Source organism: Sycon ciliatum, chromosome 13 (genome assembly GCF_964019385.1).
Source record: "Sycon ciliatum chromosome 13, ocSycCili1.1, whole genome shotgun sequence".
Classification (NCBI taxonomy): domain Eukaryota; kingdom Metazoa; phylum Porifera; class Calcarea; order Leucosolenida; family Sycettidae; genus Sycon; species Sycon ciliatum.
The window spans coordinates 16,269,317-16,289,647 of NC_088655.1; the positions used below are offsets into that span (position 1 = coordinate 16,269,317).

The window sequence follows — 20,331 nt, forward strand, 5'->3', positions numbered from 1 at the left end:
TCACTCGGTGTGCTCCTGCTTCTGTTGTCTGGGTCCATGTCGTTATGTCGGTGTACGTGGAGTGAGAAAGAACTTTTCCTCAACTTATAGGGTGTTCATACTACGTTCCAAAACGGGTCACGTTTTGAAATACGCCGTACTGGCAGACGTCGTTTTCATGCCTGTGCATTCACACAAGCACGTACCGTCTGTTCGTATGGCTGTACGTACAGCTTTTGTGGACACAGCCAGGGAGTCGCATTCACGGGAGGTGCGGTCCTGGCCAGGGCGTGATACCACTGGATATTTGGAAAGAGAAAAGACTCTAAATGCAGAAGCGGAGTGGAACTACGGCAATGATATACCAAAAGTGACGCAGCGGGTACAATCGTACACGTGTGCATACATGAAATACCAGTAGCAGCCAGCCCAAAAAGACCAATAGGAGACAAATATTAACAAACAGTGCCACATTTGGATACTAAAACTACAAAAGAAGACAAACGCACACGTGGTGACAAGAGCTTTCATGGAACAAAACGAGCAACAGAACGAGCAACAGAACGAGCAACAGAACGAGCAACAGAACGAGCAACAGAACGAGCAACAGAACGAGCAACAAAACGAGCAACAGAACGAGCAACAGAACGAATGCAAGGAGACAGACAATCATAACGTGAACAAATGAGTTTCTCTTTTGCTTCTCGGTTTTCTCTTTGATATGGATATTGCCAGCATCAAGGGGCATGCCTTGATGGCACTTCTGCTCTTTTGTGGTTTGGGACAGTTGCGACCAGATCAGAGCATCGAACAGGAGCAAGTTCCAAAAGCTGACACCGCGCCGCCGATCCCCTTCCATTTCCACCAAAAATCATCACGCCGTCGTCAGATCGGACCAATGTCCTGCGACATTATGTTCATTCCGTTCTTGTTTCTAGCTCCCGGCCCTTTTTCTTCAAATTGTTTATTTTATTGTGAACCTCCTGCACTGTGAAGATTCTCTCCTTCTGACGATCGTTGAGGTGCTGGGTTGCCTTGGTCTCCTTTGCAGCTCTTGTGGTCATAGTTTTATCCATGCTCGACATCAAATCTGCCCAAATTTCAATGAACAGGTGTTCGGAGTTTGTATCAAAGCGGGCAGGCATGATGGCACTATGAAGAGACCGTTTTACAAAACTGAAAGAGAAAGAGAAAAATGCAAGACAAGTTGCTGACAGCAAGGGAAAGCAAGAAGTGAAAGCAAGAATTGAAGTCAAGCAGGGACGCCGGTTTGGTAGTACCTCTCCACGTGGAGCCAGTGCCTGGGCCGCCAGAAGCCAGTGAAGGCAACAGCCTTTTTCGGATACAAACTGCCGCGAACGACAGAACAACTGTCCGTACTGGGGTCTGGATACGTCGTCTACGTTTTCGTATCAGGCGCTCGATTTTTCCCGCCACGTTCCATGTTGTCATGGCTATTGGGACGAAAACGTCACGTACGCCACGTTTTGGGCGTAGTGTGAATGGCCCATTAGACAAAATCAGAACTGAAAGAAGAAAAATCTGGAGCCAAATGTTGGGATTTGAACCCAAACTGTCAGATTCTCAGTCAAAGAACTTGGGAAACATACTACAGGTGACAACTGAAAACTTCTGTTTATAGAGAAGTAATGTCCAATGTAAACGACGTACGTGCATACTATGTACTATTACAACAGTATTCATTTCTTCCTATAAACACAGATAAAACACGTTAGGTATGCCATGTCGTGATAAATCTATTATTGCCCTCATAATTGGGCAATAAATGAAATATAGACCTCGTAAAAGACCTCGGGGGACCTCGGTGTTTTACTCGCTCTATTTTTCATATATTGACCTCTTTAATCGTGCAATAATAGATACATAAACATATTGTTGTGTGTAAAACAGAGAGTTTCCAGGCTGTCCAAGAGAGTGCTCAATACCGAGAGGCAGAGCTGGATCAAACACTTCCTGCCAAACTTGACACTTGACTGACTCACGGTTGTCATCTCGTGCACACCAGGATCCTGTCATAAAGACTTGCGAAGTCCGCTGTAGATCGAGTTCGCTTCATCCTATGTAAAATACACGCTCACTATCCAACGTCACACCTCGCACACACCTCATTACCGACTGACGACTGACTCATGACTTGTCCCTCACACACATCGTGTAACTAGTTGTTGGAGGCGAGGAGGCGACTGCATTGTGAATACCTACTGGATCCTAGCATCTGCGTTGCACCACTCAATGCCTCCACTTTGAGATGTCCGTCATTACCAACCACATACACTTTAGTGGCGCACTGTTTCCACACAAAAATTAACGACAGGGTAGTAATATTGCCACTAAAACTCTCCCCAAGGGTGCCCCGCTAGACCAAGGTGTCCGTAGCTTCGGAGTGCTAATAACGATGTATGTATGTACCAGTTATGTTGTGCCTCGGCCAGAGAGCACCGGTGGTGTGTGTGTGGGGGGGGGGGGGGGATTTGGTTGAAAATCATGTACATTCCTATTCCAGTTCTGCAAGGCTTCACTTAGTATTGAAGCAGAAGAATTTGGAAATCTGTGGACCATTCCTTCTTGTACTATTAAAAGTGCTCACCTCTCTAGAACTGAGACAAAGGCAATCTATACGTATGAAATCACGTACAAACCATCACTATATTTTTAAAAGTGGGTGAATACTGATTTGGGGCCTTGGACAGTCGCCAGGACAGAGACAACTGTAGTCCTACAGTTGAGAGACTGTATCCGAGGCAAGCGTCAGCGCTTGACTAACTACAAAGGGAATATCCTGTCTTTTCTGTACTCTACATACATATTTATTATGCAGGGTCAAACCGCGAACAAAGGTGGAACTGATTTTTGTTGTCGTTCAGAAGCGTATAGGTCAGCGCATGTTTAAATTGACAGCACCCATACAAAACCGGGATGGAAAAGTGTATTCTGTGGATCAAGGCACATATCTCAACGGACTCATAACAAGATGGCCGCAGTCCGACGACAGGTAAGAAAGTTGCGAAGGAGGTGATTTAAAATATTCGTGGAATGTTTGTTTTCCCTTCGAGTTTCATGCGTTAAGGACCTGGCTGCGGCAAATGTTCGAAAAATAAAATCGTCCAGAAGAAGAATCGCGATCACACTACACATGTGGGAGAATGAAAATTCAACTTTTCATTTCGAGCGTCAAGTGGCAGTCTCCACGAACAACGCCAAATCCCTTCACCTTGGGGATCGCCAACACCTTCAGTGCAATCCTTGCAACCATCCTTATGAGGTTTATTGTTGTTCGTGGCCAATTAGCTCCTCGATATCGAGATAAAAAAATCAGTGAATATCAGCGCCAAACTCCTGTTTGGAGCGGAAAAGGGTGGTCCGTTCTTGTTTTTTTTTTGGAGCTTCAACTCTCGATTTTGCCGCTCAGGCGGCAAGTTACTATGGAGATTCGGATTATAATCACAGGATTATTTAGATTTTGCCGCAGTCTGACCAGGCCGTAAGGGATCATCAGAAACCAGCACTGAGTAACTCTGGATACTGGTTTGTATACTCACAACTCAGCCAAAAGTGTACAAGTAAAATGACAGCAGTTGAAGCTTATTAAGGAATGATGAACTACACATCTCAAACAAACGGCGAGGAGACAACAATTTGATAACCACAATCAATAAAATGAGCTGAAAAGACATTTGTGTACTTTATTCATGCAATGTAGAAAACAACGATTCCTGATGAGTGTTGTACGAACACTTGTTTGAACCCATATTTTTTCTCTACACCATTTCTTCATATTTTCATCATTTTATTGCACATCGTCTACACCGTTTTTACCAATCTCAAGCTATCCTTCACCATGATTACTCAGATGGTGAGCCGAGGAAAATACTAAAATTAAATGAAACAATTAAAACGGTGGGGCACAAGTAATGCGTTATAAACCTGGTTCAGTTGGTGGACTGACGCATGACTTGTGCCCCACCGTTTTCCTTGTATCAATTTAATATTCTTAACCATCATCAGGAATAAGGACTCCGAAATTCATGAATCAGTTTTCAGGTATTCTATTCAAATGAAGTACAAACAACCAGAACCAATGAATCATTGGGATAAGTAGCATCACTAGGGTGGTACCCATTACTAGAAGGTGATAAATTTAGCGAAGAATTTATGCACAAGGGGTGATAGCAGGAAAGAGAGAAAGAGAAGTGAGACAGGAGGAAATAAAACTCACACTGTGTAAAGACAAACATCAAATATATGCTACATTCAGTCGTGTCAGTAAACAACTCCAGAGATAATTATTACATGTTTCAATGGTTCACATGAACCAGTGTCTGCTCTATAGGATTGTAGGACCGCCAGGTACGCGTGTACCTGGCGAAACCATTTCAACCGGGTCCGAGCCGGGTACACAATGTACCTGGTGCTGTCTCACCAGGCGAGTCACAACTTTGCCACGGAAGTGCGTCGCGCACCAGGAGCAGGTCATCTTTTTCGTCTCCATGTCGTAGACATGGTGGAAGCAGGGCCTGTGGATTTGCCTCTTCGCTGGAGGCTCCATTTCCAAAAACAACACCTCAACAATCAAGCTCGAACTGAGCACATGCACACCTTCCTTCCTTCCTTCTTCCACTGCCATGACTGGCTATGTGGCCCCATACGGGGCAGACCAGGAGACGTGTTGTCCACCGGGCGGGGAACGCCATACTCAGCGCGCGCGGGCCGCGCGAACAGCGTTACACTTGTGCCTCGCAATGTCCTGCGGCCGACGAAAACTGCGCGCACAAGTGCCACAGATGAGGGGCTTCGCCACAGGCTCCATGCGGGCCTGGACAATTGCGTCGACAGCATCACGGCAGGTGACTCGCCATCCCTGTCGATCTTGGACGATGTCACCAAGCTGCTCCAGAGGAACGCCAACAGCCATCAAGTCGCACTTCGCGGAGTCCTTCCAGCGCTTACGGGGTCCATGCGGTGGACGTTTGGAGGGTAATGCGCCGTACAGCAGCTGACGAGGGATCCGATCTGGCATGCGGGACACATGGCCAAGCCATCGAAGTCGGCGGACTCTGACTTTATCCGCGATCTCTTCCATATCGCCCCACATCCTGCGAACCTGGAGAGAGGAGATGTGCTCCTCGATCTGCCGGCCACGATTTATCTTCAGGATGGAACGCACGCACTGCAGGTGAAAGGACTCCAGGCGACGGACATCACGCTGCCTGACGGTCCAACTCTCAGATCCATAAAGAAGGACCGCCAGGACAGTCACTCCATACACGATGCGCTTGATGGCGATGCTGAAGTCATCACTGGCGAAAACCGACTCCCGCAGTGTACAGAACGCACCCGATGCAGCAGCAACTCGCCGAGACACATCAAATGAGCTCCGGGCGTCTGGCGTAACATGACAACCGAGATAGCGAAAGGCCTCAACGTGGTCAACAACACCATCCAAAGGGGTCTGGTCGGCATCCACAATACCAGCCCCAGCCGCCATGAATTTGGTCTTGGACATATTGACACTAAGGCCAAACGCACCAGCTACATCCCTGAACGAGGATAGAGCCCTCTCAGCACCAGCATGCGTAACTGCGAGCAAGGCTGAATCATCCGCAAACTGACACTCCGTCAGCCGAACTCTGCGATACTCTGCCAATCTGGTGTTGAAAAGCCGCTCCCTCCGAAACTGGACGAGTGGGATCCCCAGCTCACCATCATCAGCAATCACGCCACGCCATCTCTCGAAGACTGCACACATGTATAGGTTAAACAAAACCGGGGCCATAGTACAACCCTGCCGCAAGCCAATCTCAACCCGAATCGGTGCAAGCAGGTCTCCACCCACGCGAATACTGGCAGTCATGTCGCTATGGAAGGAACTGATGATGGTGATCAGATTCCCTGGGACGCCAAGTCTAGCCAACACTCTCCACATAGCACTCCGCGGAACCGAGTCGTACGCTTTCTTCAGATCGATAAATACAGCGAAACCTTTCGTGGCATGTTCGTGCAACTTTTCCAGGATCTGCCGCACAGCAAACACCATATCCGAACAACCACGGCCCCTGCGGAAACCACACTGCGAGTCAGGCAAGCACCTTTCTCCGAGAACCTGCAGACGATTGGCAATCATGCGAGCAACTAGCTTTCCAGCCACATCCAGTAACGATATCCCACGCCAGTTGTTGCAAGACCCCAGGTCACCCTTCTTGGGGATGGGGACGAGTATAGCATCAGACCAATCCTGTGGAACGCTGCCAGTCTCCCACACCACCCGTATCAGTTCATGCAACCTCGCAATCAGGGTAGGGCCACCGTACTTCAGCATCTCCACAGATATCTCGGATCCGCCGCATGCCTTGCCACACTTCATCCCTCGCAATGCACGCCAAATCTCATCACACTCAGGCACGACACCAAGCTCCGTCATAACCGGCCGCTGCTCGATCGAATCCACTACCTCCAAGTCGTAAGCACTGGCAATGTTCAGGAGGCCATCGAAATGTTCACGCCACCTTCCACCGGTGGCCTCTGCCGTGTCACAGATCTCTCCTTGCTTGTTTCTGATAGCAGTTGTTGCACGGGGACGCATACCACCCAAGGTGGTCTTAATGTTACCGATACACTCCCAACCGCTCTTCGCCGTCAAGCCAAACCATTCACAATCCTTTGCCTGTCTCAGCAGCCAGTCTCGCTTCAGCCTCCGCATGGTGCACCGCGCCGCACTACGAGATTTCTTGTACAAATCCAGATCACTGGCCTTCCGCGTTGACATCCAGGTTGAGTAACAACTGTCCCGATCACGGAGTACCGACTCGATCTCAGTGCGCTTGTCTGTAAACCATTCTGGCTGTCGGCGCCTCTCCCGACCCAGGCAGTCGCTGGCAACGTTGATGGTGGTCGTCCTGAGGGTACTCCACCACTCCTCGATGGACGGATTCGGGGTCCAAACTTTCTCCAGCTCAGCATCCATGCCCTTGGAGAATCTCTCACGCGCAACCTCCATATCCTCCGGAGCACCACTACGCAGGCGCGACACAGCAATGGGTTTCGATCGCCCAACACCATTGCGGGAGACATGTGAACTGGGCAAGGCACCTAGACGATATTTCATGCCTAGAAACTTATGGTCAGTGTCGCATTCCGCATTACGTGTTACTTGGCAGTCCAAACACTGCGACCGATGTGCTTGTGATATGATGCAATAATCAATACAGTGCGGGTGCTTGTAGCGTGGATGAAACCAGGTATGTTTATGGATTTCCTTCTTCTTGAATAATGTGTTGCATACAACAGCTCCATTTCGTGCCAAGAAATTGAGCAGCTCCTCTCCTGCTGAGTTCATACGACCAAAACCATGCTGCCCCCGCACGTCACTCCACTCATCATCCACCTCGCCAACTCCAACTCTAGCATTGAAGTCACCAAGAAGGCAATACTGGTCTGACTTTGGAACGCTGTCAATGAAGGTCTGCAAGCTGTCATAAAACGCAGTTTTTTCAGCGCGCGGTCTGGCGAACGTCGGTGCATATCCGACGGCGATGTGAATACACAACGGCGAACGGTTCCGTCCACACTCGAACTTGACCCTGGCGGAAACCAATCTCGAGCTGTGCCCCTTCCACTGCGAGCCACCGCGAACAAATGCGTCCCTGCAACGACCGCGCAAGACAATTGCAACTCCTTCACCCCGCCGCGCCGACTCCCCATCAGACGGAGTCGGACGGCCACTCGCCAAGACGAGACAGTCGTCGACTTGGTAGGAATTAGTTCCAAACCAGAGGGTCTCCTGAAGTCCAACGACGTCCATACTGTAGCGCTGCAGCTGCCGGCAAACAAGATCGATTTTTCTCTCCTCGCGGCCCGGGAGTTGTCTTTTTGAATTTTTGATATTTTTTGAGGCAGTGTTCAAATCGCCGTCCACGTTCACCAAAGTTCTGACGTTCCACGTCCCCATGGACAACACAAATCTCCTTGCTGCTGGTGCACGTTGCGAGCCGAACTCTAAGCGGGGGTTTGCAGAGCCTCCGCGCTCAGGCGGACGAGGTTCAGTACGAGTGGTCACATCGGAAGTGACCATGGTGTCGACACTGATTTATTTCCTCGCCCGCGACGACAAGATGTACGTCGTCTTGTTCAGCGCAACCTATCTAATGCTCCTGTCACCAGGGCTGGCTCTGGCCTTGGCCAGAAGCCAGCCCGTGGCTGAAATCTACTTGCAGAAGACGGAGGAAAAAAATCCCCAACCGTCACTCAACTCAACAACTGAGCACATGCACACACCGGATACTGACTATCATAATTTATCCCAAATTTCCTGGAAGTTTGACAATGTGCAGACTTTCTTCCATTTTTGTTCCAAACCAAGAGCATTATATCCCTTGTTGAAGCATTATAATCAGCATTATAAGGCAGTTTTTGGAGCATTATGGTTAGCATTATACGAACATGTTCGGAGCATTATCCGCTGGACCCTAGTCATTAGGCGAGACCAAAATAGAATCGAGATTCCCGGGCAGGACCCATGTGAAATTGGTGCGGGCGGGCGAATTTTATTTTTTATTTTTTTCCCATGTATGTATACGGTACATGTACATGCATGTGTGCATGCCATGTTGAACTTTTTTTACAGCATTTTCCGGTAATTTGTATTCATTTATTTTCGGACAACAGGTACGCGGTTTATCCGTTCAATTTTTCTATATTTCGGCCAAAAATGGCCCTGATCTGTACATCAGGGAGTCGTACAAGCTCCGGTTTGTGTGACTCCACGTCACAGATCTACATGACACGATCAGTACTGTACATGTATGAACTGTTTAAAAAAAAAGGAAATTGGCTTTGGCTCGATTTTGGTGTGGGAGGGCCCGGGAATCTCTATTTTTTGTTGTCTCGCCTTAAAGCCAGTTGGTCGTTAGAAGTAGGCCCCTTATATTTGCGGTATTTCGGATCGGCCGCATTGCGAGAGCATTATTAAATGCATTTTGTGTTTTTTGTCTCGCGAGAACGCCCCGCATGGAAGTTTCTATAGAAGGAAACTATAGTTGTGGCCAATCCTTACCATGACAAGCTCAAGCCGCTACTGTGTTCCACTTATCTAGAGTTAGCAGCGTGCAAAAATCTGACGAGAAGGATTGCCCTCAAGTGCCCCTCTTTGTGCAAGTAGCAGCCGACAGGAGGGTAAAGATTGAGGAAGGAAGAGGACGTGTGAGCTGATGAGCTTCAACCCTGTCACAGTCAGGCCTGCCCGCCAGGATAGTACTTTTGGCTAGTCTTAGTGACTGTATGCAGGTCGGATATTGCGCAACGCCAGTTGTGGCTGTTTGCGGTGCAGGTTCATGAAGAACTGCCGGAATGTATATTGTGAGTTAGAATTCTGAGTCACGGTCCAGCACTACAGCCACTAAACTTATGATACAGTACTAGGCCGCCTGAGGTAGATTAAACAGATGTGTGGTAGAAACCAATTTCAGAAGCGCAATCACATGTGAAAAATCTATTCATGCAGGATGAAGTAGTGGAAACAAAGAGCAGTTTAGGAATCTTCATTGTACAAATGGATAAACCGCCACAAATTATACAGAAAATCAAGTTGGGTGGACACGCCATTTCCAAAGCACAGAGCAACCAATTCTTATCGTACGATTCAGCACGTTAGTGCACAATCCATAGTGATTCATGGTAGCAGGGAAATGAAGGAAGCCAGAAACCATTCACTGATGCCTGTTTCGCACTGTTTGGCAAATTGGCTGACTGGCGAAATGTGCTTATGTTGAGAAAAACACAGAAGAAAATATACGCGTGACGATACTACCAGCTGCTTCCTAACAAATTAACAGTGACGTCACACCGACAGACTGCGGAGCACTCAGTCACAGCAATGGATGGATTGCAGGCAGGTGGCTGGGATTTTGTGGCAGGGTGGGTGTGTGGGTGTGTCGGTGGCAGGGTGTGTGTGTGTGGGTGGTCGAGTGTATTGGTTTTGGTTGGTGCGCGGCTTGCTGGGTTTTTGGTTGGGCGCTGGTCGTGTGGGTTGGTTCGCAGTTCAGTAGGTGGGTGCTTGGGTGGTAAGCAGGGTGTTTTTTTTGGGGGGGGGGGGGGGGGGAGGGGCGTGAGTGGCTGGCCGGGTGGGTGGTTAACAGGGTGGGTGGGCAAAGTTGAGCATGCATAAAACTAGATTTTCTTTTACAGTGTTCACCGTGCTGCACGTTAAAAAAGTGTTGTTTTTTCACGGCTGAGCGTAGCGAAAGAGTGTAAAAAACGTATTTTTCACTCACCATTTTTCTGTCGTGCTCTGCTGCTCTTCCACTGCGCAACTCTCCCCCACCTGCCATCGTGGTTCTGTATTCCTCGTAGAGCGTGGAGTTGAGTACATTCTGGTAGACCACTACCCCATGTACAACCCGGTTGCTATGTGAGTGAAAATATCTATTTGCACTTTGCTTTGTTTGCTTCCAGTCCGCGTTGGGACTTTTTCCTTGTTTCCCACAAACCCGTCAGCCCATCGGCACTGGCAACGCCATCACACTTCACAGTGCTCTTTCAAGATTTTATTCCACTGAAAGCGGCTACTCAAAACTTTCGGCCCACAATACCAGACGTCGCTGTTAGTGACTACAACGAAACCTTTAACTTGGCGGCAGACTGCGGATACGTTACCCCAGATGTGGAAATAGAAGAAGGGGTCGCGACGCGAAAGAGGGACTTGATAGACCATGCGTTTCTTTCATCGTCACTTTACTTCCCCAGCAAAGTAAGTGACCAGAATATGTAATGAGCTCTCACCTCGGTTATCCGGACCCAAAGTGCCCATCACTTTGAAATGTCTGATACTACTAATCACATATATCTTGATGTGGAGAAGCCTTAGGCGCCGTGTGTGTCGTTGCTGTTTGTTTTTACAGAAAGTGACGAAAGAGTAATAGTATTTCCACTGAGATTCGGCCCAAGGTTGCCCGGTAGACTGACTTGCGTAAACTTCGGGGTGCGGATAACCAAGGGATAAGTTACAGCAAGAGTACATACCCCCCCCCCCCCCCCCACCCAAGAGTGTACAAATCCCACATACCCTGCTGTTGCGACAGAATTTCAAGTTGACGTCATTATTTATGATGCAATGCTCGTTGCACCTGTGATTTACAACATGCGTACGGGTGTCAGCGCATCTCAAGTTTTTCTTTGCAATCGTTGTACAGGATCAGATGGGCTTGGTCCACCACGCACGCTCACGGGTTCCGGATTCGTCTGATAATCTGTGTATAGTGCGCATTACATCATAAAAATGATGCCAACTTGAAATTCTGTCGGGCTAGCACCCATAGTCGAGTTGCACACTCTTGGGGATTATGTACTCTTGGTTATAGATCAGGCGGGACAAGTTTGCGTATCTGCAACTCCAGTTTCATGCTTCTGTTGAAATACAGACCAATACATTATGGAAGAGAGAGAGAGAGAGAGGGAGAGAGAGAGAGAAAGAGAGAGAAAGAGAGAGAGAGAGAGAGAGAGAGGGGGGGGGGGGGAGAGAGAGAGAGATAGCGATAGCTATCTATTGAGAGAGAATGCAAGATAAAGGGCCTAGGTAGCTATGGCAAATGGATGCGCAAGTAACTACCCAAGCCAACGGAATGAAAGGTGAATATCACGTAAACAAAAGTAAATTATCGTGTCCGTTCCCGAAGGGAACTCAAGACGGCCGCTAACACCCGATAAACCCTAGCGGCAGATGATGATGATATCAAGTAGTACGGGCTGAATGCAGGCCAGCTTGGGAAAGGTACAATGTACGGAAGGAGGTACCTAACATTCCTCCTCAGTATAAAATAAGAATCGCCACCTCGTGGAGAATAATAAGGCCATGAGAAAATTTGAGAAATAATGACTGAGGAAGAAGAAAACTAAAACAAAACACGGCTAAACAGAAATCCCATTAGCTGCATCCATGTTACCCTCGTGCCAGGCCACAAGTTCTTCTGATCTACTCACCTCCCACTGTTTAGGCGCTACATCTGCGCCTTTGATCCTAGAGGGTGGTGGCGTTCCCATGACGGATGCGGAAAACTGGGCTTCCAGCCGAGTCTCACGCGAACCGTGAAATGTATTAAATAAATTTCACGGTTCGCGTGATTTTATGCATCACACAACCTAGCACGGCTAAACAGCATAGTCACACTTCTGCTAACAATGCATCATGAATAATAGAATGTGGCTCACCATCGGACCCCTAATATTTATGAAGGAAATTCGCGCACACACACTACAATAAAGGAATCACAAAACATATCAAACAAAAACAAAATTGACGAAGAAGGGACGAATGAGAAAAAGAAAGAGAGAAATAATGAAACAGCTGACCTGGATGACGTGGACGAGACGAGGTTGAAACACACGAGACGAGGTTGAAGACGAGACGAGAATAACTGATTACGAGACGAATGGCGGTAGAGGACGCCTGGGCCGATGAGTCCAGGGTCGTGGGTTGAGTGGAAAGTGGGGCCCCATTGTTGAAATACGGAAAGGGTGGTACCCAAGAGACAACGGACAACGGGCACAGGGAGGTGGAAGGACATTTACAATAAGGGCGGAGAGAAAGACGAACTACAACCACTACATTATGGAATACAGAGAGAGAGAGAGAGAGAGAGAGAGAGAGAGAGAGAGAGAGAGAGAGAGAGAGAGAGAGAGAGAGAGAGAGAGAGAGAGAGAGAGAGAGAGAGAGAGAGAGAGAGAGAGAGAGAGAGAGAGAGAGAGAGAGAGAGAGAGAGAGAGAGAGAGAGAGAGAGAGAGAGAGAGAGAGAGAGAGAGAGAGAGAGAGAGAGAGAGAGAGAGAGAGAGAGAGATTGAGAGAGATAGATAGATAGATAGATAGATAGATAGATAGATAGATAGATAGAGAGAGAGAGATAGAGAGATAGAGAGATAGAGAGATAGAGAGATAGAGAGATAGAGAGATAGAGAGAGAGAGAGAGAGAGAGAGAGAAAGAGAGAGAGGGATAGATCGATTGAGAAATGATGCAGGATAAAGGGCCTGGGTAGCTGAGGAAAATATCGGCGTGCAAGTAACTACCCAGGCCAACGGACCGAAAGGTGAGTATGACGTAGTTCAGGGTGCATGCAGGCCAGCTTGGGAAATGTACAATGTACGGGAGGAGGTGCCCAACACTTCCGTGAACATTACGTACAGACTACTTCCTTAGAAGTACAGCTGAGGGTAATATACTTCTGTAGAATGACCTTTGCATGATGAACATCCAAAGGTGAATCTCGAACCACCCAAACAGATGACTGCCCATCGCATAAGGCAGAATGACAGCCTGCAGCGATGGTAACCCATGATGACCGATAGATGAAGGTAAACTTTTTTTCCCGCAATCAGGCATGCTAGTGTCTTCAGGGCCATTGAACACTCTCTGCCAATCATGCCCTAGGTGGAGAAAACTAGAGGTGTAAATGTACCTCTGTCCACTGCTGTCACCCACTCGCTGTATTGGCGCTTCTTCATCTGTTCATGGGTTCGCAGCTGGCTGATGACTTCCCGATGCGACAGCAAGCTTGCCTTTGGGTGTGTCACCCGGATATCAAAAAAGCATCTTGTTGTCTCGTCCAGAAGCCACAAGCCCAGATGTCCAGGCTGACACCTGCCGAGTGGTTGGCTGTCCTGCCTTGGAGCCGCTCACCATCATATGGCAGTAGAGGCAGTTCTACCTCAACATCCCTGACTGCCTCACGCATCACGTCAGCCAACAAAATCTCGGATCTCGTTGTGGCGTGCCATGGGGTAGCCTCCTGCCGGACACATCATCGCATTGTCCATTGTCATTGCAGCACCACATACACAAGTCAGTGGCAGGCAGTCATGCTGCAGACCGTAGTTGATGAAGAATGCATCTCGGAAATCTGATTTGTTGAGCACCATCTGCATTGGGGATGATGGTTCCGCCGTTACCCAAGACGATACGCCCTTTTCCGCGGCAGTCTCCATGGATAACACCAGTGTTGCTGTCAAATCCGGGCGTATTTCGTTAACAAGACCCGTGGCTCGGGTAGCTCTCTCACTCCGAATACGCCTTACCTCCTGCCGGCTGAGGGCTATTGCCTCCTTCAGCTGGTCTGTTAGGGCAATGTCGTTGGTGCTCGTTGGATGTGCTGCGGGTCTTACGCAGGAAGCCACAGGAGCCATAATTCATCTGGAGGCAGAAAACTCTTTCTCGGCCTCCACCGAGGGCACAGGGATTGCCATGCCACCAAACCGGCGATTGCAGCTTTCTCAGTGCCGGCTCATCCGAACAGGAATGGCCGCTGAGCGCTGGCAGCAGCTTGGTCGCAATGACTGCGTCGAAACGGACCGGAAGGTTCTCAGGGCAAGACAGGACACGCAATTGGTACCGCCACTTGACGCCAGGCCCTTCACAAACACATCGTACGCTGCATGTGGCTGAGTGGCGGCCACCTCCACCAGGCACTCAACTTGCAGCGTCCACTTGTTGATTTACTCTGTGATGTACTCCTCGCAGAAGACTAATGAACCTAGTCCGCCGCCAAGATTCCGAGCACCCTCGGTCACAACACGAATGCCCGTTTCCCTGAAAAGCTGGAGCGCAAGGGCCGAATGCTGCTCCTAGACCATCAGTGTTGTCTTGCTCGCGTTAGGGTAGTATCCATAGCCAGGGCCATGCTCCAGAATCCCATCCCAGGTCTGTCTTAGATTGAGGAGCTGCCCGCCACCAGCATCGTCATCAGCATACCATAGCTGCACCACGCCGGGGCAGCACTCTGACAGCTTGTCTATCAATGGCATCATGGCGACCGAATATATCGCCATGGCGAGGGGATCACCTTGGCAGGTACCCTCCTGACTCCTTATGTTGGGTCCGAAGAAGAGAGGTTTCTTACTCACTAACACAACTGACAACGGGAACAGGTAGGTTGATAGAACGACATTTATTATAGACGACGAGACAAGAGACCAGGACGAACCGAACGACTACATTGAAGAGTGAGAAAGAGATTATCTGAAGAGAGCGAACTTATTGAAGAGAGAGAGAGTTGAAGAGAGAAGCAACGTAATATAAAGGGCCTGGGTAGCTATGGCAAACATAGGCGCGCAAATAGCTACCCAGGCCAACGGAACGAAAGTTGAGTATGACGTAGTACGAGTGCATGCAGGCCGCCCAGCTTAGGGAAGGTTGTAGGTAAGATTGTACGGTAGGAGGCACCTAACATACCTCCCCTGAGCAAAAAACCGAACTGTGACCTCGCGGAAAATAATAAGACGAAGAGAAAAATAGAGATAAAAAAAATGACCGAGGAAGGAAAAAAACACACACACACACACACACACACCCTGCATGCGTGCACGGATCTGGCAAAAGTGTTTACTAGTATCATGCATTACAAATATTGTTCCTGTACTTCTCTAAGTCTAAAGATAAGAAACGGCCTTTATCCTATTCATAGCTATATTAAAATTATTATCTCCACGTAGATTATTTGTATAAGAAACTAGACGTGACGAGGAACCTACTGATACTGCTTGCATGGCTAAGAATAGCATAGTTGCACTTCTGCTAAACATCACAAATTTGAGCGTGGCTTACCATGATCGGACCTCTAATTTACTAATATTTTATGAAGAACACACGCGCGCACAAGTCTCCAAAAAAATTCACAAAATAAATAAACCGAAAATAAATTTGACGAAGAAGGACGGATGAAAAAGAAAGAGAGAAATAAAGAAAGTAGCTGACCTGCATGACTTGGACAAGACGAGGTTGACATTGAAGAGACGAGGTTGGAGATGAGACGAGGTTGGCGACGAGACGAGACTGACGACGAGACGAATACCGGGCGGTAGAGCGGTAGAGGATGAGGGTCGTCGGTTCCGAGCAATTGTCGGGCGCCAATTTTGGGTCCGAAGTAGAGAGGTTTCTTACTAACTAACACAACTGACAACGGGAACAGGTAGGTTGATGGAACGAAATTTATTATAGACGACGAGACAAGAGACCAGGACGAACGGAATGACTACATTGAAGAGTGAGAAAGAGATTATCTGAAGAGAGCGAGCTTATTGAAGAGAGAGAGTTGAAGAGAGAAGCAACGCAATATAAAGGGCCTGGGTAGCTATGACAAACATGGGCGCGCAAGTAGCTACCCAGGCAAACGGAACGGAAGGTGAGTATGACGTAGTACGGGTGCATGCAGGTTGGCCAGCTTAGGAAAGGTTGTAGGTAAGAGTGTACGGGAGGAGGCACCTAACACTTATCTCGCCACCACCCGACACAAACAGGCGGCATGGACTGCTGTAGGTGTTCTTGAACACCTGCCCCAGGGCAGGACAGACGAGTGACGCGTTGTGTAGGGCTGCACCGTCTCACCGTCCAGGAGCGACACTGATTCACGCTGCTATCTGGCGTTCATGAGGTGTTTGTTGCGCTGGAAACGGAGCGCCTCTGTAAGTTTGTATCCCTGGTGATGTTTGTGCACTGAGAGTACTATAGAAGTGGTGCTCTTCAGGCACAATCTTCCTCAGCCTACTCAAGCTCAACTGATGAGGGGAGAATTCCCCCGAAACACTGTGTATTGAGCAGGGAGTGGTGCTTTCTTGCAGGTTTGCCGAGTCGAAGTTTCGATGGACTTCTCGTGTGCTCTGGATGGCAGTCGTGAGTCAGTCAACTGGCAAGTCAAGTCGGCGCTAGCTCCAGTGTGGGAGCAAACCCTTTCCTAAATAATATTAACAACAAGAGAGCGGGGAAGCTCAGGGCCCTACGCTATGCTTTTTTGCCTAGCCAGAGTCAACTTTCTCTTTGCATTCGAGGGTAATACCTTCACATTATGATTTTCCATTTGAAAGCCCTACTTGAATATTGTGGCCAGCTATCTTTGATGGTACGGAACGGGACAGGTACGGGATACCACCAGGCATGCCGATGCTGTCCTTCATGGTATGGTACGGGACAGGTACGGGCTAGCGCCAAGTGCATTTATTATGCCGATGCTGTCCTTCATGGTATGGTACGGGACAGGTACGGGATAGCGCCAGGCATGCCGATGGCACAAACAAACAAACAAACAAACACGGAGCGAGATAGCTTCGAAGCTCAGGGCCCTACTCTATGCTTTTTTGCCTTGATGACCTAGACAAAAAAAGCATAGGGATGTTATAAATTACGAAATAGAGGTTGCGACTTCGGCGATGATTTTGTTTAGGAATGGGTTTGCTCCCACACTGGAGCTCGCGCTATTCCGCCGACGACTTGACACTTGACTGACTCACGACTGCCATCCAGAGAACACAAGAAGTCCATCGACCCTTCGACTCGGCAAACCTGCAAGAAAGCACCACTCCCTGCTCAATACACAGTGTTTTGGGGAATTCACCCTCATCAGTTGAGCTTGAGTAGGCTGAGGAAGACTGTGCCTGAAGAGCACCACTTATATAGTGCTGTCCAGGCACAAACATCACCCGGGATACAAACTTACAGAGACACTCTGTTTCCAGCGCGACCAACACCTCGTGAACACCAGATGGCAGTGTGAGTCAGTTATCGCTCCTGGACGGTGAGAACAGACGTAGAGGACCCTCGGTCATTCACAACGCTGTCACCTCCAAACGAGCCCCAGTGTGGGAGCAAACTCATTCCTAGATGTTATAAATTCTTATAAATTTCTCCTTTTTTTAAGACACTTGTCTAAATAGGTCGTCCATATACTAATTCACTACTACAAAACCCCTGTGTTCTGGAAGGGTGAGGGGACTGCAGTTAGCCGGGAGCTAACACCACTATTCAGGCTGGTATAAACCACACAGCTATGAAGTGGTGTTTTTTCGGGCCACTTAATTCCTACTCTTTGGCCTTTTTCAGTTTTTTCCCACAGAAGCATCACACCACTTACACACACATATAGACACGCGTGTACGCTCGCACACACACACACACACACACACACACACACACACACACACACACACACACACACACACACACACACACACACACACACACACACACACACACACACACACACATACACACACACACACATACACACACACCTTGACAAACAGCTGCCGTTAAACGGCTAAGCTGCCTTCATGAGAAGGGGAACAAAGGGGTAGCATCACGGCGTCGCGGCAGAACATCCGGCCTCATGCCGCTTCAGATCCTGCTGCCTGCGATATCTCTCGCCGCACGTACAGCAGAACTTGAACTCAAGACGCTCCCTTGCTGTCAGTCGCTTGCCACGCTCGCAAATGTGCCGCTTAAATCCAGCAGCAGAATTTAGATCGAAAGCACCGGTTACATGACGGGCAGTGGAATGGGAAACAATGTTGGTGTTGAAGCACTAGGCGAGGTGCAGGATCGACAGAGTCCGAAGGCTGTTGGGAGGAACCTGCGAGAGGGCACTTATGTACCTTCAGCCCACCAGCACTCTTGAACGAGCTTGTCCGGCACAAGGTCCACGCCTTCGGCTCAAGGACCGTGTTCATCACGACCTACGCTCCTTGGATACACCATGGTTTGCAACAGCCCAGGATCGACCTTTGTGGAGATCGAGTGTCGTTGATGTTGTGGCTCCACCACCACCACCATCTAAGCAAACTCTGCACTGTAGTGTTTGCGACCGCCATCTTAGTGCGTCTGGGTACAAGCTGCATAAGTGCAGTGCGGCCCGTCAACTGCCTGTCAGCCAACAGCCTGGTGCAAAGTCGTGTCAGCGTTGTGGAAGAATATATAAACACACGCACACATATACACATACACACATACGCATAACACACACACACACATGCACAACACGCACACACACACACACACACACACACACACACACATGCACATGCACAATCATGTACTTACTTATGTATAGTGCTACTCAATGAAATCCAGTTGCGTCATTCAAGCACGCGTGGGCATTGTGGGCATTGCACAGCCCTAGACCTGCGAATACTGGGCTGCAAAGGGGTGCAACGGGTGCAAACTTGAGTAGCAAGACTGGATCTCATTGAGCAGGACTGTACTAACATGCACACACATAATACACCCATGCATGTACCATACACACACGCGCTCGCACACACACACACACACACACACACCTTGACCTTGACCTTGACCTTGTGTACAGCTGCCAGTAACTGGCTATGCCACCCCGATGCGGGGGAGGAGAGGAGAGCGTACAGTCAGGACGCCCTGCAGACATGTCGCCGGATGTCGCGGAGCCAATGGAAACGTCTCCCACACTTGCACTCATGTTGAAAAGTGGCCACGATCAACAGCCCTGCACCCGCCTCTCCGACAGTTGTGGCGGCTGAAGCCTGAAGCCGATTTGCAGCAGCGACCACAGACACTGCAGTGATGATCGCAGCAGTGCTCAGTCGACACAGTGTACCGGGGTGGGGACGCCGAGGGCAGAGATGCTTGGGTTGGAGGCGACGAGGCGTGAGCAGTAGCGGTTGGCTCCACTGTTGTAGATGGTGATGGCTGACAACGGTGAACAGCCAGGCCCCCGCACTTTTAAACCACCGCCGGCAGGTGCTGCAATGCCGTGCACCACGCTGAAGCTCTACCTGAAGCCGACGCTCAGCAAGGCACTTGTGCCGCGTAATACCAGACGGTTTGGTGAATGTTCTGTTGTAGGTGTTACAGTGAGCAGCCGGCTCCAGTGCAGGACGGTCCACACTGGGCAGATAGATGCTGCGCCACTCTTGTCGCTCTTGTGTGGACTTGTACCACTCTGGTACATGGAGTAGAGTAAGATCCAAGCGAACGCGGTCCTTCCACCTGAGACGTGGTCCATGTGCTGGCCTGGTTTGCAGCAGCCAACCAAACAGAAGCTGCTTCGGAAGGTGGTCATCCGGCATGCGGGCAACATGGCCAAGCCACTGCATTCGCCGGCGACGCAGGATGTTAGAAAGCAGATCACTATTACCCCAGCGCACACGCAGCTCGCTGTTGGTGATGTGGTCCGTTTCCTTGTCCATGTGCGATATGCCAAGGATAGCACGGACGCACTGGTGGTGGAAACGGTCCAGACGATCTTCATCGCGACGCAGCACAGACCAGGATTCAGAGCCATAGAGCAGGACGGACAACACGCAGGCATCATAGATCACCCGCTTTGTTCGGATGGAGATAGCGGGGTTTTCAAATACTGACCGGAGTGCACCGAAAGCCCGAGAAGCCCGCACAAGTCGCCGGTCAACTTCCGGACCGATCCTGCCCTCTGGAGTCATCAAGCACCCAAGGTAGATGAAGTACGGTACGCACTCCACCGACTGACCATCGATGACAATGGGACGGCGGTCATCATCGGGAATGCCGAAGCCGCAACACATGAACTTGG

The 20,331-nt window shown here is 49.3% G+C and overlaps 1 long non-coding RNA gene across 1 annotated transcript in view; it reads left to right on the forward strand.

The window, feature by feature from the left end:
• The first annotated feature begins 2,911 nt into the window (after positions 1-2,911).
• LOC135830141 (uncharacterized) overlaps positions 2,912-20,331 on the forward strand; it is a 22,578-nt gene continuing 5,158 nt past the window's right edge. Inside the window, exons 1-2 of the long non-coding RNA XR_010556000.1 lie at positions 2,912-2,992; positions 10,447-10,741. This is a non-coding gene — a long non-coding RNA (uncharacterized LOC135830141). The remainder of the gene's footprint in view (positions 2,993-10,446; positions 10,742-20,331) is intronic.